Source organism: Toxorhynchites rutilus, chromosome 2, assembly GCF_029784135.1.
Source record: "Toxorhynchites rutilus septentrionalis strain SRP chromosome 2, ASM2978413v1, whole genome shotgun sequence".
NCBI lineage: Eukaryota > Metazoa > Arthropoda > Insecta > Diptera > Culicidae > Toxorhynchites > Toxorhynchites rutilus.
The window spans coordinates 326,136,618-326,160,317 of record NC_073745.1 but is presented as its reverse complement, the minus strand read 5'-3'; the positions used below and the strand labels follow the sequence as shown (position 1 = coordinate 326,160,317).

Sequence of the window (23,700 nt, the reverse complement as noted above, 5' to 3'; positions counted from 1 at the left end):
TTGAATTGGTCGATGAACCTGATGAAATGAAACAGCCGGTTAATAGTAATTGTAGTTTTGAAAGTATTCACCCTATTACATTAAACGAACTTGGGACTATTTGCTTTTCTTTAGGGAAGACGGCTGGAGTCGATAATGTTAATGCTAGAGTTATTAAAGGTTGCTTTCATGTTATTGATTACATCTTGCTGGACCTCATTAATAAATCGTTGCTAACTGGGCATGTGCCTCTAGCGCGGAAAGAATCCCTAATAGTTCCTATTCAGAAGGTTGCTGGATTGAAAAATGATTCGACCATTCACAGCAAAATACTACTGTACAAATCAATCATCTCTTCTCATTTAGACTTTTATTCTTCCATTCTATTTTTAGCCAATTACACACAAATATCGAGGTTACATCGCTTTCAGAACAAAATAATGCGGTTGATTCTAAAATGTAATAGGTTCACTTCCTCATCTTTGATGCTGGACGCTCTGCAATGATTATCCGTGAAGCAAAGAATTGTTTATTTAACTATAGTGTTCATTTTCAAAGTAGTTAACGGTTTGCTGCCACTAGAAACGCGAATGAATTGAGAATACCCAATTTCTTGATATGTGCCTCACAAAATTCGCTGTGTTTCAATTGAATAAATTATTTCAACTCGATGCCAAGACATTAAATGCGCTACAACACTTACAGAATTCAAGAGGCACTGTATTTGACACATTAGAGCTGTATTTTTTTAACAGCTTAGTTAATGTTTTTTAAATTTTTGACGAAAAATAGTGACTGACGAAGTTTTTTACGAACGGATAATTTTGTGTGGACAGTTTGTTGCATTTTATTTATATATTTTTTCCAATGAATACTTTACCTGACGAAGTTTTTTAACGGATTATACAATGTAGAATTTGTTTCCTTTTTATTATTTTTTTTTTAAATTTGTATTTATCAGTATTATGTCTGTCATGATCTTGGTGATGATGGACTATTTTAGTTTTTTATTTTGTTGTTTTTTAAAAAAATAAAAGTAGTCTATAAAAGTTTGAGCCTCGTGCGCGTCGCACAGATATAAAGGATATAAAATAAAAGTTTTTGTGAGAGCCGGTCTAGGACTTTTTCGTGAAGGAAAATTTCTCGACTTCTCTGGATGGGGATACTCATTGTCTATCCAAAACTAGGCTGGCGGTTGAACTTGTGCTCTGGTGGACCAATTGGCTGCAAGGGCCTTGTCGGGACCGTATCGGCTCTGTGGAGGACAAGACTGAGTATTGGCTTCTCTTTTGATAATGTAATAAAATAAATTTTTTTGAATTTATATCTGTTGGTAAAATCAGTTCGTTTTTTTTGTTAAACTGATTTCAAAGCTGAGAAAAAAATAATATCTTCTAGATAACTCGTCTTGCTCAAACCTCTGTAGGGGAAGGTGGCGGGACCATCATCATCATCATCATCACCTTCTACATGTTATTTTATAATATTTAAGCCACCCTATGTCAATGCATACTGATCTAAACTGAAAAAGGGAAACAAAAACCGAACATCATACATGTTTCCGCATGTGGATGTAAGTTTAGCTTTTTCGATATTGAGCATTTTGAGTGGTTTAATATCAAAATTCAATTCACTGATGGTTATATTTTGGTTTGTGAGTTAACAGAGAAGCGATATTAGGTATGTACGGAAAAGTAAATTTATTTTTGAGTGGAAAATTTGAATTATTGGAATAATTGTACTGGTGGGATAAAACGGACCGTTGCCAGTAGAAGTGAGATGGACTGTTAAAAGTCTGTTTTTTTTCTATTCCTAAGGAATGTCCTGCGTCTATAAATGGAAATCAAATCGCCAAATGTGGATGCTGACTGGAACCAAAAGCAAAATAGTTGAGGATCTGTCCGTTTATACTGCTGAAGAGCACGATATCACTTATAGGTGTATTAATTCGAGTTTCTCATCATTCAACGGACAATCGTGATGAGTTCAGACCTTGGTTGAATAAAATTATTCCTCTCGCGATCGATAAACCTCTACGCTTCATATATTACAAACCTGTCCATATTACCCCCTCTATATGTCCATATTACCCGCATCGAAAAAATGTTGTAATTTTCGGTCTGTTTCGATTTCAGTAAAAAACAATGAAAAAGACTTTTTTTTGTAGAATATTTGGCCCATTAGGTAGAAAAACAGTATATTGAATTGCAAGAAACTGCATCAAAGTTTTGGAAAACATGAGTTTCCAAAGATATAATTGAAGTTCTTCTTAACATGTCCGTTTTACCCCCACCTGTTAATTGTAGAAATCCATCGCATGGACAATTGGTCTTTTTCACGGCAGCTTCACCCAGTAACTAATGTAAGTTACTTTCAGTTCGGTCCTTAACGGCAATCGGAAGGCAGAACAACAAGTGCAAGTTCGCGTGAAGTGTTTGGTCGTGGAATTTAACGCCGCGCCTACACCCGCGTAGATCTACCAACGCATTCGCTCTGTCGATCGGTGACCGAATTCGGTCTCGATCTGCACCACTTGATGGGGAAAAGCAAACTCTCCATTCATAACAACTTCGTCGTCGTCACCCAGTTCGCCGCGCACACAGAACAAACCTGATTTGAGGGTGCTGGAAAGTATTGAAGTGGCCCTGGCAAGGCGAACTGGTCGTCAGACCCGTCGACACTAGTGATAGTTTTTCTTTTTCTCCACGGTTTGTAGCGATTCGCGAAAGGCGTACTGTGCTGTGGCGAATTGTAACTGCACTTCGAAAGAGGTACATTTCTTATGATCGCGTATATTAAGCGTGGCAGTGGTTACTGGTTATTCGCGGTCAACTTTTGCACGGGTGCAGGTGAAAATTGCTACCATGATTCGGTGGCAATTTGTCTGCTTACAGCGTGTACATGTTTCATTCCACCTTGCGAGGAATTGAGCGGGGGTCATTAATAATGTCGTTGTTTTAGTAATTAAGATTGTTATCTGGAAATTCTCACTGTCGATATTTTTTCACAGATTATTATCTAAAGTGATACATAACTCACATTGATAGATGATTTTTTCTTGTAGTTTGTTCAACCTTAACTACATTTCCTCTCTTTACACAAACATATTTTATTCGTTTCCTTGAAGTTTCGAAGTAGGAAACGAGCAGCAACAGCAAATGATTTTCCCTTTTTCTTACTTCTTTACTAGTACTTTTGGTACTAAAGTAAAAAAAATGTTATCATTCAGCACACTCGTGAAAGAAAAGTTGTAGTTGCTCACGAGGCAAGCCGTACTATAATAGTTTATATCATTGTATCGCTAGACGACTTTACTTACCAAACCTCTGAACATGCACATGCACTCATCGAAACAATGTTTGCTATTGGACTACAGCAAGCCCACCGACAATCTAAATGAGGAAGGCAGACTCCTCGATCTAGCATTTAGGAGCCTTCCAGAGCAATTGGACCTAATCGAACCCAATTCGCCACTCTTTTTAGTGGACTATCATCACGCTTCCTTTGTCCTTCTACTCGACGAGGACAGTGACGAACTGATTGCGAACAATGTGATAGACGATAATCCTTCTTGTGATTTCAATCTATGCAACTTCGCATCATTGAAAACGGTTCTTGGGATTATTGACTGGGACTTCTTTCTGCAAACTGAATCAGTCAACCACTGCTATCAGCATTCCATGATAAGACCTACGCAGTGCTTAATGACTATGTGCCTCGCATAAAGATGTCCTTTCAGCTCAGTGGTCCTCTGAACTCTAGAATCTGTGCAACATTCTTAGGAAACTTCGTCACCACTTCTTCAATGTGAACTCTGTCTTAGAGGCGAATGAACTGCAAAAGTTGAAAGCCTCTTAAAAACAAAGAAGAAGAATTCTGCAGGCAATTGAAACTACCTTCAAGATGTTGAATTGCGATCTCCAAAAATGTTATCATTGAAAGTTGCCTAAATAAACTAAATAAAATCTTTTTATTCACTATTCTTGTTAGTACGCCCAATGTGCTCTTCCGTCGCTGGTCATTGGGAAGGGAAGGAAATGGTAACGTACCTCGTGTTCTATTAATATCCCAGGCAATTGTATGACCGCAGTCTTCAGAATGCAACTCGGTGCTGATGCGCAACAAGATTTTTGTACCCAGTTGAGCTCCTCCTAAAACACAGATGAAAGGTTTGGTTGTCAGCGCCGTTCTTACGCCCAGTTTTAAGCCGAGTTTTACGCTGAATTTTGCGCCGTGCTTGCGCCGTATTTCTATACTGCGCGCTCGAATCTGGATTGCTCTCTCTGTTGAGGTATTTTTCTTCACACAAGCGTATTCGGTTCAAATGAGGGCGCGCTGTTTTTATGCTTTGCTTAGATCGAACGAAAACAAAGCGGGCGCTAGAACTTGATGTGTATGTGTGTGTGTGTGTGTTTTTTTTTTTTTGGCAGACTTATCTCACTTCTTAACTAGGCGAACCTAGCCAGAATTTTCACCTGCCCCCGGGCTTCTGAATGCCAAAGGGGGACTAGGCTCTGCGGAATGCACGTATCTGCATGCTCGTGCTGTTTTAGTCCTGACCGAGGAATTGTCGGACAATCGCGCAGGTGCTAAGGATGACCGACTTTTGGATACCGGCCAATTCCTTCTCGATGTTCAACACCTTTAGCGCTTCCATAAGTGTCTTCGGGATAATTCCAGTTCTAGAGAGAACGACTGGAACAATTCCTGGGACCTCCCTTTGCCCCCACAGTTCCTTGAGCTCCACGGCCAATGGTCGGTACTTGCAGATTTTGGGACCGTGGGTCTCCTCCAGATTCTGGTTCTGTGGAATAGCGACATCGATGATGGTGACTTTGCGGTCGCTCTTGTCGTAAACCATTATATCTGGGCGGTTGTGGTGGACCGAGAGTTCGGTCAGAACAGTGCGATCCCAGTACAGCTTGAAACGGTCATTTTCCAGGACAGGTGCAGGCAGGTACCGGTAGTTTGGTACGTTGTCTTCCAGTAGAGCACATTGGAGCGCCAGTTGTCGATGAACAATACGGGCCACGTTGTTGTGGCGCTCGGTGTAGGCTGCGTTGGCCAAAACGGGACAGCCTCCCATAATGTGCTCTATGTTTTCACCTGGTTGATGACACATCCGGCAAATGTCATCAACGTCTTGATGCCAGACGTACCGCCTGCAGTTTCTCGTCGGCATTATCCTGTCCTGGATGGCTATCATGTCGGCTTCTACTACTGAAGAGAGTTCACCACGCGTTACCCACAGATTAGATGCGGCCTTGTCGACGTGTGGCCGGTCCAGTTGATGGGGTTGGGCACCATACACTGCCTTCTGCTTCCAAGCTGCAATCTTCTCCTCCACTGTTTGCAGATTGCAGTTGAGTTGGTACTCCGCTTGCGCCAAGTGCAGAGCGCTTTATCCTCTGTCAGCGGCGCAGACAGCCCGGTATAGCGCGTTTTGGTTGGCGCGTTCTGCGAAGTACTCGCGCAGTTGTTGTACCTGGGCAACACACAGTGCAGATATGTCGACTATTCCAAGTCCCCCTTCTTTGCGTGGTAGTGAAACTCTCTCCAGTGCCGATTGAGGATGGTGCATTCCGGCCTCTTTGAATGCTTTCCTCATCCTCCTCTCAAGGTCCTCTAGGTCAAACTATCCAGTCAACACGGCGACTGGGTGTCTATCCTTCTACCTACCTACTACAAAAAAAAAAAAATTTTTTTTTTGTAGAAGGTGGAAATCTTGCATAGACACCCAGTCGCCGTGTTGACTGGATAGTGTGAGATTCCTACTCACCAAAAACCACCTCCTTCTTCATGCCATTTCCCTCCCGGAACCACCGTTTGGTATTACTTCGGGAGGTGGCTGTGCTTATGCACTCACTGCTCTGTGTTTCTTGCGCTCATTCTTTGGTCTACTCTCCATCTTCGTTGGAGTTCCGTCATTATTGCGACTATGACACTATTCAATGCATTCCACGAGTTCTCGCTTTTACACATTTCGTGTACGATGTTATCGGCATTCAAATTGGGCCCACACGCAACGATCAATTCTCTTCTCTGCTGGACAAATCGAGGACATTCGAAGACCACGTGTTCCGCTGTTTCGTCTACTTGACCACACTCAGGACAGAACGGTGAGTTCGCATGTCCGAACCTGTTCAAGTACCGCCTAAAACATCCATGACCTGACAGAAATTGCGTCAAATAAAAATTTACTTCTCCATGCTCTCGCCCAATCCAATTTGTGATATTTGGAATTAGTCGGTGGGTCCATCGACCGTTAGACGTGTTGTTCCATACCTGTTGCCACTTTCGTATTGTGTATGTGTGTGTGTGTGTGCATAGAATGAAGCGCGTATCACACAAGTGAAAAGAAATGTTTAGTATCTGAGTTCTGCGCCGGGTACATTTTGCGTTGTCGTGCTTATGGATTTTGTGCTCTTCGCACCAAGAGAGAATATGAGTTTTATTTGAGCGCACGCTGATGAAAATTAAACTCAAGCGTAGCGCTGCGTTTGTTTTCTGAAGACTGTATGCCGGATACGTCCAGTACGGCTGTCGTAGCTCTTCACGTGGTCCAAATGTCTGGTGAATCCTTTAGAACACGGGTGGATGATACTGTCTCGTCTTGGCGAGGTAACGTGTGGTATGTGCACTGTCTGGGCTGTTAGTGATACGGTCAGAGATCCTGTTTCCGGGGACACGCCTGGGAGTAGCGGAGCGTGTACCGGAGCGTTCCGAGAGATATCACTAGGGTTTCTTCAGCTTTCTCTTTTTCACACGACTTTTTACTGTAGAACGATCAGCTCTTCCCTACTCTTTATTTAGATTTTTTCCTTCGTTTTTCACGTTCATTTCACTCCCTATTTCTGACATCAATGCCCGAGTCAATCCTTTCAGCATTCCTTTTAAACTACTCCTTTCATCTTGTCATTTCCGGCCTTTTCCTCTTCTCACTTGTATTCCTTCCATCCTGAAGAAAATGAAGGGAAATATTGCTACTTAAGCTCTACTCGTGTGTAACTTTTTGCACCGGGTGGGAGTATAAAAGGAGTCTATTGTAATTTCTATTAACTACTCGCTTCAGCCAGCGAGCAGTGAACATTTCTTTTAAAAGGTTAGAGCCTAACCGTCTTCGTAACCGATTGTTTGCATTTGTTTCCAATAAATTCGGAACTATTTAGACGGACTGAACACGAAAAATTAAAGCCTCTATAGTATCGATTTGTGCTCCCGTGGCCGAGTGGTTAGCGTCATAACTAACATGCCGGGTGTTCGGGTTCGATTCCCGTTCTGGTCGGGGGTATTTTTCGTTAAAGAAATTCCCTCTGACTTGCACTGTGATCACGCGTATTCTAGAGCTTGCCACTCAGAATGCATTCAAGGCGTGTTATTTGGCATAGAAATCTCAACTAAGTACTAATGAAAATGACGCAAGTAATACTACGTTGAGACGGCGAAGTTCCTCTAGGAACGTTAGTGCCATTGAAGAAGAAGAAGAAGAAGAAGTATCGATAAAAATTGTGAAGAGAGGTTCTAGGCGTCATGTTATTGGGAATCATAGAGCTGGGCTACATTTCTTGAGGAGGATTGGTTGTAGTTTGTTCTATATTGTTTGTTCCTTGTGTGAATAACGTTTTGATACCAAAACCTGTCTATAGTTACTATGCTTATGCTTCGAAATAACCTGTTTAGATGTATATAATCTTTCAAGACGTGGTACACAAATTACGTAACGCTCACAATCCGGATTTTAGACCTCCTCCACCCTTACATAACGCAATTTTTATTTCTAACATACAGTAAAGGTCCATTTATAAGTTGCTAGTAGCTGACTTGACTGTAAGCAGCTACTGGGCGGGTGAACTCGCTTGACAATTGGTTTGCTCGCCTTGTCCGTTCACACAGTGTGAGCTGCTGACGTGAAGCTAGATACTACAGAATTGGCTTACCAGGGATGCCAGATGATTTTTCAAATGCCCATCAAATAATCAGAAACAGCAATCAGGTCAGAATTTGACAGATGATTGATCCGAAATCGACTTCTCTATTGGCAGTTTTCGTCTCAGGTTCTCAGGTACATTTATCATCACACAATTTTATCGCGAAATATACGCTGACCGTGTATAAAAATACTTTGTGCTGAATTTTTTCCAACTGAAGGTACTATCCGAAAAATCAGATAGGCAAAAGAATTTGGGCCAGAAATTGGATGCAAGGAAAAAGAGCAACAAATACAATATTGAGGGAACTCTACGATGATGATCCTGTAGAGTACAGAGCATTGTTGAAAAAACACCTGAATAAGTGGAAACACTGTTGGATTTCATTGGTCCAAAAATACAATGCCAAGATACACTCATGAGAGATACTATACCTGCAAAAGTGAAATTATGAGATTGATGCGCCTTTCTTCTGGAATATCGTTCAGATTGTTGTGGATATATTTTAGAGTCGCGAAAGCATCCATAGCTAAGATAGTTCCGGAAGTATGTGAAGAAGTATGTAATTTTATTTATTTCGACTTGCCAGCAGCTTCGTGTACCAATTTGTGAAATGAAAATGATAGTAGAACTGCAGGTGGAGAAAATACTCGTCAAAATTTGAAAAAAAGAATGAAAGAAAATGTACTTTTTTAAATCGAATATGTATTCTGTTTCTTATGGCGGGTTTACTTTAGGGAGATCTATAGCTATAGTTGGATTTATTCACCCGAAAATAAATGTAAGCGGGTGAGAATATATATGATACACTTCTTCGAGGTATATATGTATAGAATGTAGAGAATAAATTCAGGCATATGTAAACCCAATTCCCTCAATTGCTGGGCGTTCGTCCGAAAAAAAACAAACCATACACTCTCGATTTCTTAGTGAACAACATATTGATCGCTCTGTCGGTGTCGGAGTCTACACTACTTAACAGCCATATAGTAGTCTGCACCGTCAACACATCATCACCACCGTCATCATCATCATCATGGGCGAGCTCTATATGTTTACTTTAGGGAGATCTATAGCTATAGTTGGATTTATTCACCCGAAAATAAATGTAAGCGGGTGAGAATATATATGATACACTTCTTCGAGGTATATATGTATAGAATGTAGAGAATAAATTCAGGCATATGTAAACGCTGGTGAGAAATCACTAATGTTGGATGCAGTTCTACTTCTGGTGAATAAATTCATCGAAAATATGAATATATTCATTATATAAGTTCGCGCTAGTGTAAACGATTGATGCGATTTCTATAAATCTCATCATATTTGTTCACACGAATATATCACTAGTCTAAACCCTCCCTTAGAATAATACTTTTTTTTGCAAGTTGTGAGCGAATTTTGAATGAAAATTGTGCCTGATAATGATTTTATATTATTTTTTATTGCCTTCGAGGGCGATACAGCAATTATAGCGATCTTGCAACATTTCGATACTTTTTTTTTCGGACTTTTTCGGTTTTTCCAAAATAGACCTCAGTTTCGGTAATCACTTCACCATCGGTTTTAAACTTCTTGCCAGCGAGCATTCTCTTCAGGTCTGCGAACAGAAAATAGTCGCTAAGGGCCAGATCTAGAGAATACGGTGGATGCGGAAGCAATTCGAAGCCCAATTCATGCAACACGAAATTCGGATTTTTCCATTTTTTTTCACAACTACAAAAGTTGCTTCACTCTCAATGCTGTAACTCACGAACCAATCGACCAATTGCTGTCAATTTTTTTTCAGAGGCGCTATCTAGACGTCAACCTCAGCCATACTGTTATATACCGTTCCTCAGATGGAACGCGATGCTCTTCTATTGGTTAATTCTAGACCTTTGTTCTGGATTCTTGTTGGAATTTATTGACTGGTCGACTGGAGCATGTCCTTTATCGGGTAACAACCAACTTATGGGTAGCTAATGGTGATTCGACCCGTTTTTTATATCCCATCACGAATGGTGTTTTCGTTGCGTTTATAAAGTGAGTCGAAAATAGAGATGTGATCTATTGAATATTTTTCGGAACGTAGTTAATGACGTAACCAAACTTCACTAGGTTGTCATGAACAGTCCTTTTTATATGAAGTCAAATTGCTAATTATCGAGCCGAGTACCGAGGTTTATTTTTGGTCAGCGGCTCGATTAGATTGTCATCAGTGGCGGCACAAACTATCCGGACACCCCAAAACCTGTCGGATTTGAGTATCTCAATGGCGCCTCATATAAATATATATTTTCAAAATAACTACTATCCACACGTTACGAATGTTGGGGAATGAATGGGGAAGGGTGGTAATGACGGACACCTTAAGTAAACGTTGATATTTTTTTCGTAAATTACACAAAAAATATATAGCTATCTCACCACAAATTGAAAGTCTATGTCTCTTTTTATAATAAAATTTGTTTTTGAGGCAGAAATTTTACAAAATTAATGTGCCCGGCATTTTTGGAAAAATAAGAATGAGTCGGGTAAGACGGTCACTTGACGGAAAATATGGACACCTGGGGTGGAAAAGATGGACGCTAACTGAAAACTCAAGTTTATGTACTCGATAAGTTTTGGAGTACACCATTGAAATTTAAAATAAAAATGTAATTTATCAATCATACATAGGTGTCCATCTTTTCCAACCTGTCCGTCTTTCTCTACTTTCTCAAAACAATTGATTATATTGTTCGGTTCATGTAGTATTAATAATTTTGTGTGTCATAGATTCATTGAACATTTGAGTGGAGAATTTGTGTTTTAATATGTTCTTTTTTTCCCCTCTGCTTTCAGGTATGTACATCGATTGTCCGATTGAGCAAGCATTCATATTTTCACTCAAAGTAGTATATTCCAACTGAGCAAATTTATGGAAAGGATTTTAGGGGTAATTATCGTCGAATAAGATTAGGCACCGGATGAGTGAAATTACTTCGAGAGCAAATGGCTATTCACTTTCAATGCCTAAATTACGATTCGCTAGCGCTAAATGACGAAAAACGACACCAACTTCGTTCTTGAATGGGATTGTTACTCCGAAATTTGCTATATAATTTGGTTTTGACAATACAACGGGATGAACCTTTCATCTTAGAGTTTCATACAAAGAATACAAATCATAATTTGAGTGATTATCACTGAAGATTTTTGAAGGCGTTGGAGGCGAATTGAATAGTAAAATTAATTTTGAACGGATAATTTCACACGAAGAAGCGTGATAAAATGGCTCGCAGATAATAAACTTCAAATACATGAATGTTATGGTATTGCGTCGCTGTCAGCTCAAAGCATTTCCATTATTCAGCAAGTTCTCTTCAACTACAGACGCGTTCTACGAGAATCTAAAATCATCTGTTCACCTGAATGCACCGTCATGCTTCCATTAGCGTTCACCTCAACACCAAATCGATTTGTCGTATCTGGTAATGGTAATAACCCGGTCTATTTTCCAATTCCCTCAATTGCTGGGCGTTCGTCCGAAAAAAAAACAAACCATACACTCTCGATTTCTTAGTGAACAACATATTGATCGCTCTGTCGGTGTCGGAGTCTACACTACTTAACAGCCATATAGTAGTCTGCACCGTCAACACATCATCACCACCGTCATCATCATCATCATGGGCGAGCTCTATATGCTAACCAAACCCCGCCGGGAGTAAGCCGGTGGAGTGAGCATTGAGTCGCGCTCAGTAACGACCAGTCGGTACGGTAAGTCGCGCGCGATATTAACGGCTCTGCTAAAACTCGGTACCAACAGTGTTTTTTGTTGCTTTTTTTCTTAGCTATCGCACCACCTGTCGCTTCCTCGAACCCACTCGCGCCTCAATCGATCCTTTACCGCGGGTCTTCGAGCGGATTTACGCGATGCAACAGATGTTTTGTTCTGCGGCTTTTGAACGCAGGAAGTGCTGTCCTTCAAGCAATCACGCCGTTTGGACCTCCAAGCGGATCTTCCATTGACGCGCGGCTTGGTGGTTGTTATCGCGAGTGCACATTTCCCATATCGCATTCCGTCGTTTGCGTCTCGGTGACTCCATGCGTGCCGAGTATGGAGTGATATCGGAATGCGCTGAGCAGTGTGACGTCATCTCATGAGCAATGTTGGCTTTTGGGTTTTTTGCAGGTTTTTGTTTCTGATTGAATGTTAGCTTTGGGTGTTCGAAAAATAAGTTAACAGATTAATAAAAGTGGTCGAGTGTTGCAAGCAATAAAACCAGTGGAAGAAGTTACACGAAGTTATTCGTATCGAAATTATAAATAAGTGTCTTGTGAAATAGCAGATCGAGGTAAATCAAACCGCCCTCCCACAAACACACACCGAAGTTACCCACGTAAGCGGCGTAAATATCGAGAACGCGGAGCGAAGGAGATATTTAGATCTTGCCACACACCAAAGTTTCAGTCCCCTCAAGGTGATCGGAACAGGGTGCGCTTCGGTCAAAATTAAAATTGGACCACAACATCAGCGGAAAATATCATCATCGTGTAAGTTGTCGATTGCAGTAGCAGCAGCAGCTTCCATATTTCTCGACTTCCAGCTCGCACTCGATAGTAGGTCGATACGGGTATACGTTCGAAAGCGATTTATCGATTTCCCACACCGGTAGGATTTCTTATGCTGTTTCGTGTGTTCACGCTTCTGTTTTTCCTTTCGTTTTTAACCGCGGCAGCATACTGCGGTCATTTCATCCGGAAAATCGACGCCGCGCGTCCTCCCGATCGCCACCTGGCATTTTGCTCCCAGTTGGCCCCAGCATCGGGATTGTAGCATACGCATTTGTGCACTTCCTGTGCGATACTGCTGAGTGCGAGGGGTGCGTTAATGGAGTAATTAGCTCCTGTGCTGATTCATTAGTTTGTTTTGATAAGTAAAATTACTCGATGGTTGATTTTGTGTGTAGACCGCACCAGTCCATACTTGCTCAGAAATTTGAAATAACAAATTGGAACACTTAGAAATAATTGAAAAATTGGTTTTAAATTATATTTTTGATTTTTTCTGACTTACTGTTTTCCACTTTTGCTGTTCATTTACCTTTGGAACATGGCTGACTTTTCCTCTAACCTTCTTCATAAAGTTCTGCTCAGACGATTCTCCAGCGGAAGTGGCCACTTTGTTCCAGTTTTTCTCGATTTTTTCCATTGTTCCTGCTGCTTCGACATGTTTCCTAAAGTTTGCCTTCATTAATTCCCATATGGTTTCAATGGGGCTTTTTTTTGGGGAATTTGGTGGATTCATGAGTTTTGGTACAGAAATGGTCTCATTGTCTTTAAATCACTTCAGAATAGTTTCCGCATACGTTAATGGCAGGACGCCAAACCAGACCGAAACACTACTGTATGTTGACGATTGAAGGTCAACAATCTGTTTGGCAAGCATTATTTGATGTATGTTATATTAATCAGTAGTGATGAAAGCCTGGAAAAATTACCACACTCGCATATTACTTGCCACACTATTACCATTTTGCCAAAAATTTCGGTGAAAATTTACGTCTTCTTAATCGTAAGTATTTTTCTTCGCAGGTACAGGTCCTGCTTTTTAGCATACGTTGCTTTTTGTGTGTCTTCAGATCAAGTCTCCTCTTGGCACGCAAAACATTCGATACATATACACCCAACTTTTTCGTTACATTACGTACTGACGCTGAACATTTGTTATTAAACGATTCATTGATCTACCTGACAATTTACGGGCATGCTGAACCACATTTCCGGTCACTCCTCGGTGGATCCTGAATATAGTTCTTTTCATAATACTTACGGATCGAACAGCTTTGACTCTACTTCTTTCGCCATTTTTCTCAGCGACAGTCCTCTTCCAGTCCAGTTAAAATTCAGTCTTCATTTGTGCACGATGAACTGAACTGCATGACTGAACGGCTATGTCAACAAACAAAATTGCCTTCACTCTCGTATACTCGCGCGCAGAATCGTAACTTGTATACTCACAGACTGTTCGTGTCTCTGTGATATTGCTATTGTTTATTTTTAGGCGTTATTGGTATTTATTTAAGGAAAAAGATACAATTGAATGTAAAAACTCCAGAAAATATTTTTTCTTTAACTACATTCAGTTCCAACAGTCATTTAATTCAGCCACCTCGTTTACTCTCGGTCTGTCAGACCTATGCGCGAGTGTAGGAAGGTTAACTAGGGAGATTCAAACCTATGAGTAATTCATGATTCATCATCAAACTCATAGAAACTTGCGGTTTGGTGCGCATTTTGGTATGGGGTTTAGGGGTTTTCAAATTTTTTTATGGCAGAGCACTTTTTATAGCAAAATAATTTGACGGAGCACCTGCATTTTTTAATCAATAAAACAAATCATATTTGCATTGACATTACCTAACTGGAAACAACTCTATTTCGGTTTCGAGTCGCAGTTACACCAGGGCAGGGGATAGTAACTTCAAGCAAAAAAGTGGGACCGATTCGAGATTGCTTTTATGTAAACAGTGAACTTTTTTTACACTCTAAAAATCGAACCGACTTGCACTGACAACTGAATGATATTGTCAATTTGTGCGAGATGCCTCAAAACAGCTTGGAATAATTATTGTTTATATACAGTAAGTTACATTTAATGCGACGTTTAGATTATTGAACAGACCTGTATTGTGACACGTTTAATTTGACATTTTTGTAAACATCGAGTACGGGGACCAAATTATGGCGCCACATTAAAGTACCACTCACATCGCCAATGTTAAATTACAAGCTTCCAAAGCGACACTGAGTGGTACCTCGGCATGTCGTATTAAATTTAAATTACTGTATTATGTTGTTATTTACAGCCGTATGGCACCCGCCATGTTTTTGGTGCAAACATCTCAAACGTCAGAAGTATTTGTTTTCTTCAAAACAGCGATCCGCGTTGACGGCAGTGAGCTTCGTTTACTAGTTAAGGGGAGTGTCAAAGAATGGTTGATTTTCAGTCGGAATGAACGTTTTCAAAATTAAAATTATGAATGCAAATTAGCTTTTCCATATCAAATTAGTATTCTGTTTAAATAAAAAACATTTTTGTTTGCAGGTGGGGAAAAAGTCTCATACGAAAATTGTTTATGAAGACAATTTTATATTATAAAGAAAAAAAATCAGCAACAATGTTGGAATTGTATGACCATATGGTTGAATGAAAGTCAGTAATACGTGTTTCTAATAATTAAATAACATAATGTGAAAATTTTCATTCAAATTTTAAAATTTGAAAACCGGATCCGTCTCTTCTAATCTGGTAGAGATTACACTTATTTTTTTGGGACCCAAATTATGGCTCTAACTTGAAGTCGCCACCAGACGTCAACTGACATATCGTGATGTCGATGATGAACTTTTGCAGCAGAGGGATAGTGAGATAGGCGGTGACGGTAGGTAGAGTGAGATAGCTATAATCCTGTCATACACCTGGTTATTTATGTCATAATGTATAATGTCATAAGCAATGAACACACATTTATTTTCCACTTGCAACAGTATTCACGATGATTGGATGGATGAATATACGACTCCTACATGCATCTAGTACGACTATCGTCGTCGTGGCATATGATACGAAAGAGTTGCACCTGGATACTTCATTCCTGATTGTTTATTGTGCTTTAGTGGAAATATCGCAAAATTTATATAGAAATGGTTAAATAAAGTTCAGTACTACATGTTTCAAGTAATCAAATAACATGAAGTAAAAAATTTCATTCATATTTTAACAATTTAAAACTGACAGCTTACATACTATGCAAGGGTGGAGTTTACTTCGCATTTTTTTCTTTTCGCTATCCCCCTTCGTTGTTTCTGTTCTAGCGGCTGCATAAGCTACCCGTTATTGACAGCTCTGTTCAGGAAAGCACAAAAATGAACAGAACAAATGTATGGAAATTGAGAATTCTTCCATTTTTCATCAATTTAAACCATATACAAACTATGGGATTGTAATCTATAGCATATCAAACAAAAAAATCTTAGAAAAATTTCCAATCGAATACAAAACGTTCGTAGCTAGAAAAGTAGTTATTAACGTTAACTTTATTTCATAAAAAAGTGACCTGTTTTCTGATTTGGCACCCTTAATGTAAGACGTAGTCCTACGTCAAAAATCTAAAATTGGAGGCGATATACATACATCCAAGGCGCGTAGAAGTATATCCTAAGGTGGGCCAACTTGCTAAAACCACTCTTCAGCCATCTTGGAAGTCTACTGTGTTTTGTTTGTAAACAAAACACAATAAGCTTGTGCCCAAGCTCGCTCGTGATCAGTCTGTCTCTTTCACGCTTCAAGGAAAAAAATCCCCTTCTGCTTTATTCCGTACTTTTTTATATACCGCTCCCCTAACCAACTTAGTGACGAAACGGCCTCACCTAGTACCACAGACCCAGTCTTGCATACATCTAAGACACATTACTTGTATGATGTGTATAACTGGCATATGCATATGAAATTGGAGGCCATATACATGTATATGGGGTATATCATGTAATATAAACGATAATTATACTATAATTATTATATATTATAATTATTATATTATACTATACGATAAATAATATATGTATATCGCCTCCAAGTTTGCATGTATGGGCTGGCTAGGCGCATCATATACATGCAATTCATATTAATCATACTTGTATGTTTGTGAATATAATCCTCAAAATAAAATAATTACACTAAACCTTCATTTCAAACAACTTATGCAGTTACCAAATCACGCAATAAACATCAAGAATTGCTGGGAACCTCTTATCAATATTTGTTCAAATTTAAAAATGTGCTTAACTCCAGTTTTGTTGACAACTTTTATGCATTCAATTAAATCGTACGATAAATCATATATAAACATAAACATTCCCACCTTTCATCCTTCATTAAACACCTCGTAGTAGAAATCTGTCAGTATGCATACACTCTCCTACGAAACATAGTGGAAAAAAATATATTCGTCGATGTAAACAAGCAGTGAAAAAGGAGACACTTTTCGACGAGTGATTTGTATGAAGTTCCACTGCCGTGACCAGGGGTACGACTAAAACGTCAAATACCTCATATTGCCAGTGTACCCAATATTGCTGCGGTTTACTGACATTTTGGTTCAATCAATTACTGTTGTGTACAACTCGGTGCGGTTATATAGTCGAATAGTGGCTAACTTTAAACTCCATGTTAAATGTGAACACCTCCATGTGAAACTGAAATATGAATATCGCTCATGCAGTTAGAATAAAGCAGCGCATTTTTCGATATCAATCCTCGTAAATGATATGTTGATAAACAAATGACGCCATATTGATTTTGATTTTGGGTAGCCTATATTCAATTGATGTCTAACCCCTGAGTTACACGACATCTGACCCGGAATAAAAAAGATAAATCACTTTATGCACAGTGAAATGAAATTAAAGAATTGTTATTTTCAAGGTGGGCTTTCAGGCGCAGCATTTGCTATAACTTCGCGGAGCACCGTTTTAAAATCCCTGTCCTGGAGCAACTGCGACTCCATGTGAGATCTGAACCAAGGCGCCTAGAAGTTTATCCTAAGGTGGGCCAACTTGCTAAAACCAAGGCGCCTAGAAGTATATTCTAAGGTGGGCCAACTTGCTAAAACCACTCTTCAGCCATCTTGGAAGTCTACTGTGTTTTGTTTGTAAACAAAACACAATAAGCTTGTGCCGAAGCTCGCTCGTGATCAGTCTGTCTCTTTTACGCTACAAGCAAATAATTCCCCTTCTGCTTTCTTCCGTACTGTTTTCATATACCACTCCCCTAACCAACTTAGTGACGAAACGGCCTCACCTAGTACCATAGACCCGTCTTGGCTAAAACCACTCTTCAGCCATCTTGGAAGGCTACTGTGTTTTGTTTGTAAACAAAACACAATACGCTAGTGCCGAAGCTCGCTCGTGATCAGTCTGTCTCTTTTACGCTACAAGCAAATAATTCCCCTTCTGCTTTCTTCCGTACTGTTTTCATATACCGCTCCCCTAACCAACTTAGTGACGAAACGGCCTCACCTAGTACCATAGACCCGTCTTGATCTGAACATGCCAAAAACTGAATCTTGCATTCTGACTAGAGATGTGCCGTCCGCTCATTAGCTGTTCCGAAGAATCGACTCTTTGAAGTGAGTTGAAACGGAACAGCTTGCAAAAAAAAATGAACAGCTCTTCAACTCACTTTGATAATGATGCAGAAGGGAAAAGAGCTAAAGAGTTGCAGAGAGTGTGTGAGCTGTAAGATCCAAAGGAACTCACCGCCTCTCGCTCTTCGTGTTATGACATCAGTTCAGTTTCATTTGTTCCTTGTCTTTTTAACTGTTATATTCGCGTTGACGGCATTGGGCTTTGTTTACCAGTTTAGAGGGCGCCAAAAATAATAATTGAGTTTCAGGCAGAATGAACACGTTTGTAAAATTTAAATTATGAATGAAAATTGATTTCTGTGTATCAAATTAGTATTCTATTTCAATGAAAAACACTTTGTTTGCAGGCGGTGCAAAAATCTCATACGAAAATTGTTTTTAAAGACAACTTTATATTATAATGAAAAGCCTCAGTAAAAATGTCGGAAATGTATAGACAAATGGTTAAATAAAAATCAGGAATACGTGTTTCAAGTAATTTAATAATATGGTGTGAAACATATATATTTTAACATTTTAAAACTGACTTTATGTCTTCTAATCTGATAAAGATTACACTATCGAGTTTGGGACCCAAATTGAAAGTCGCCACCAGACGTCGACCCTGACAACTGAGCTGAAGAGCTGTTCATAAAGAACAGCTCTTTTAGATGAGCTGAGCTGATCTGAGCTTTTCATCATAATGAGCTGGATTGCACGCCTCTAATTCTGACAAAGCGTAGGGCCCCTTTCTTAATCATTGAAAGCAAGCTTTTGATGATAAAAATAAGATGAACTTTATTGGTTAGATCAACCTTAATAATATTTACTATCACTTCCATTTCGAACATGTCATAGCAGTCAATTTATGTCTTTATTAATTTTTGGGAGAAAGTTATCGAAAACCATATAATAATCACCACAAATCATATAAATAACTTTGAGCTGTAGAAAATTGAATTGTGCAGCAGTATAAGAGTACGTGCATGGTCAAAAACGTTGAATGTTCAATGAAAATACGATGGTTAAGATTTCATGATACCGTTTTGTCTCAAATTCCAAACAATTCATTTTTAAATGTAAATTTACTGAACTTTAATGTTATAAATAATTGAATAATAAAAACCCTGACATTCTTTGTGGTAAACCACTGAACCGATCGACATGAAAATTGGTATGTAGGGGTTTTTGGGACCGGGGAAGGTTCTTATGATAGTTCGAGACCCCTCCTCCCTCTCTAAGGGTGGGCTGCCACACAAATGAAACACAAATTTCTACATTACTCGAGTATTGATCAAGCAAATGAAACGAAATTTGACATTTTGACGAAATTTGGCAATCAATGAACAGTTCTGCGATTGGACCCATGAACGAGCGCTCAGTAGAAAACGTGGATGTGATAACGAAAAATAAATTTTGGCGGGACGAAATTTGCCAGGTCAGCTAGTAACTTATAATACTAAGCATTTGCAAAAAAGTTACTGTCAAAACCAGCGATAAAATGTTAGCAAATTCGGAATTTGGATCAAGTTTTTCGGGAGTAGAATATTTTCCCAAAGAAGAATAGCTAATTGGCTTTAATTTGATGTATCGATCATCTGAATCGGTCTAGGAGCTCAAAAGTTATGATTTAAAAAAATAATATTTGCTGTTCGGAATTGGAGACAAATGTTTTTCACCATGAATATGTATTTGTAAATCAATTTAAAGTTGGGAAATGAAAGAAAAGGCTCTGTTATATCCAAAAACTTCATAAATTTTACGAAAAAGTACCATTTTGATTAATGAGACACTATTTAATAGCCAACAAAGCTTAAGTGTTCGGAATTTGAGACAAAACGGTATGCGTAAAAGTTTTTTTTCAGCAGATACGATTTCTCAGCAGCGCTCTGTATATAATACTAGAAGAACGAAATAATGTTTAAGGATATTGATTTACGCAAATTCAGTCGCGAATGAAATTGGCGGTTTCTTAATCACAATGGCCACTGGAAATAGATCGAACACGTTTTATGAGTTTTTTTTTACAGAATACAGATTTTAGTGAAGGACTTCTACGATATGAAAAAAATATGATTGTTCGACCGGGTAAGTCTCTCAGACTACTCTTGTCATTTACAAATACGAAGTACTCTTGGTGGGAAGAAGATTTGATTTTTTTTTAATACAGAACATGATTAACTTATTTTTGAATTTAGATGTATGTACTTATTGAAAAAGGTTATTATAAGTGTCCACGTGGACTACTCTCTCCAAACCCCTAACGCAATGACAATTTTCCAGTTTTGGTCAAAACTACACAGTGTGGTACACAACACACAAAACTGCCGAAACATTCAAAAACCGACCACTAGGAACACTATAGCAATAAAGTTTACAGTGCGTCCAGCTTGATTCTCGCTCGATGAATCCCATGAACGAGCGCGAGTCGATCAATAATTATCTCCATCGATTTGTCTCCAAAGTTGTTTTTGCTGATTACAGCAGTGTGTAATGATGTTCAATATTGCAAGCTATTTTTTTCATTTTGGTCCTACTGAGCCAAATTTCCGCATAGAGCGACCCCTCGAGCATCCATCTGCCTCATCAGTGTCGAAGTTTTCAACCTACACCTAACTCCGGTGTATTTTCGCCACGATGAAGTCTGTGCATCGACGAACAAACAGATGGTGGCGGCAAACGATGATGGGGTTGGAATATTTATAAGCCTGACTTGATGAAGGCGATGTTGTTCGGACACCGCACGAGATTACGGTGTTCGATCGGAAATAAACTTTTTGGAAATAACCTCACTATTGGCCGAGTAAGCGAAGACAAGCTAACAAACACTCCCACTCGAGGAGCGCTAGAGCTTGGAATCGTCGGTGATTATGATTGGGCGCGCGCGCGTTTTGTGTGGCAAAAGTGTTGATATTTCTCAATTGCCAGGCTTCAAACTCGTTTACTTGCCGAACCCCATCACACGTGGGTTGCGATCAATGACATATTTTGCGCTGTGCTCCATAGATTGAATCGGCGGTAGTAGTTTGCGGAGGTGGCCACAGTGTTTCGGTTATGAATGAATACGTTTGTGATAGTATCCCGTCTTGTTTATGGTAAATCACCCTCTCCACCTTGGTGATGATGATTATGAATGGTGGCAATTCACTCTGGAAATCAAATTCAGACCAGCTGTTAGTAATGCGCTTCCACTTAAATACCACAAAACTTTTAAAATATTAACATTGTGCTTCACCGTTCCACAGTGCACATACGCGGCCGACAGTTATCGAGTTATAAAAATGAGGATCAAACGCGATAAATGACACAACTAATCGGGTCACCCCAACAGTGGTGGTGATAAGCTTATCTTATTTCGATCGAGGCGACACAGCAGGCCCCAGGCGTCAGCTAGACGCGAGTTCTTAATCAAAACCATACAACGTAATTAGCATGTCCAAGCTAAGTCCTAAGCTAAGTTGCCAATCGCCACTTCGAATGTGGATATGGATGCGTTTTCAAATGACGCGAATTGCAAACAGCTTGGACTGAGCGTTTAATATTATTGTGTGTGTTCACATATTTGCAGGCAGTGTGATATGATCGCGAAAAAGGCGGCTAACGGAGTAGGGCCTGTGTATGTCTTCTTGAAGTATGTTTACTTGCTGACAAAAAAACGGAAGATAAACACAATCGCGAAAGCGGGCAGTCTGCCAGACTGCTGATGATGTACATTAACTGGATTCCACGAGTGGAAGAGCTCGTGTGTCTTATTTCTTGGTATGATGTTGATAGATGTGTGTATTTTGATTTTGGAGAATCTTGGATGACACTAACGTTCCAGTGAAACTTTTGCCTTCTCTACGTAGTATTACACGCGTCATTTAATTAGCCGAATAACACGCCTTGAATGTATTTTGGAGTGGCAAGCTCTAGAATACGCTTGACCACAGTGCAAGAAATTCCTGTTACGAAAAATCCCCAGGCTTGAACGGAAATCGAACCCGAACCCCCGGCATGATAACCACTCGGCCACGGGTGCCGTATTTTTTATATAATCACAATTATTGAAACAAGAGATATAATAAACCTACATATAATAAGAGCTATATCAACCTTTATGTTGTCTATACGCGGTTTTAACACAATTTGTGATATTCCGTTGAACACCGAAATATATTTTATGTAAAACACCTAACAATCGTAACACATCTAGGTTTATTGTTGTATCAGGCCGAACTACGGTGTGAACAAATATCATCAGAGCTACAGTCTGATTCAAGATACCACATCCTCCTCTGACAGAAATATAATAAGGAAAGAATATAATCTAGTCAATGAGTACCATGTCATGACCATCGAAAAAGTATTTGCTATTCCAGTTTTCTTATTATCTAAGTTATCTTTCGTTATTCTAATCCAACACTTCACATCTAGAAGAATGGTTTTCCGCAGTATCTTTTGTTTTATCAAAGTTCATTTATTTTGTTAGACGAGGTTCCTTATCCTCCAGAGGCACTAGTAACAAAAAAAAAACGAAGTATGGTGTCTGGAGCAGAGGCGTAGTGTGCGGGTGGCAAACCCGGCATTTGCCGGGGGCGCTGACCCTTTGGGGCGCCAAAATCGAAAAATTTTCAAAGGCAATTTTTTCCCGAATTATATTTCATCTTTTAATTGAGTAAAAAGACATCCATCATGAGGTAGTTGCTTCTTTCCGTACCTAAGTGTAATTATACTGATAAATTTGAAAAAAGTGGTATTTTAGGGGCGCCATTTTCATAGTTTGCCAGGGGCGCTGTCTACCCTCACTACGCTGCTGGTCTGGAGTGTGAATTTTGAAAAAAAAAGAACAATGAAAAGTCATATAATTCATTTTTTTATCAACGCAACGATCTGGTGGTATGCTCAATGCGTCCTTTGATATTCAGCAGTATGTGCGTATGACAACTTTTTCTTTTTTTGATCTATTTATTGGCTACTTAAAATGCGTCAGTACATCGGTTCTTATTTCCGATTTTGTTATAACACACAACTGATCATTGATAACCCTCATGTTGGCAAACACGGTTCTCGATTCTGATGATCGACATATCAAATAGAAGGCAATGAACTAGTCTTCTTTAAAAAATATTACACTTGCTTAAATATTGGATTTTGGTTTTAATTTTTTTTATTGCACTTATTTCTTAAAGTTTTTTTTTCAAAATAACATATCCAAAAATCAAAGAGGTGTTTTTTTCGTTTTTAAGTTATAATTTTTCAAAGATAACCGATGATCCCAAAAATAATTTTTTCACCTTTTCCCAGAAATGACAAATTCATAACTTTTGGAATGCTGCATATCACATTAAAGCCAATTAGATAATCTTCAGTGATAAAACATAACACTTAAAGAAAAATTGGATATTGTTTTCATAATTATTGATTGTATTTGTTTTTTTTATAGTTTACATGATTTTGGGACCAACTGCGCCATACTTTTAATTTTCTTGGAAGTTAAGGTTTTTTATTCAAACGGTTTTATTTAGCTTGCCCTGTAATATGTTGGTATGTTTGTATGTTTGTTACATGTTTGTCCGTAGCGCCGTACCACATTAATAAAAATTTGACCCCCTTCCTGTTGACCGATTGATCTGAAATTTGGAACACCTTTATCTGTG

General features: G+C 39.2%; 1 protein-coding gene across 2 annotated transcripts in view; it reads left to right on the top strand.

The window, feature by feature from the left end:
* LOC129771607 (talin-2) overlaps positions 1–23,700 on the top strand; it is a 172,260-nt gene that overhangs the window by 10,600 nt on the left and 137,960 nt on the right. The window contains exons 1-2 of one of the 2 annotated variants that reach the window (XM_055775410.1): positions 11,608–11,690; positions 12,067–12,428. The exons of the other annotated variant lie outside the window; for it this stretch is intronic. The gene's annotated coding sequence lies outside the window, so the exon portion shown is untranslated. Of the gene's footprint in view, positions 1–11,607; positions 11,691–12,066; positions 12,429–23,700 lie in introns of those variants that run through there. 2 annotated transcript variants of the gene reach the window in all.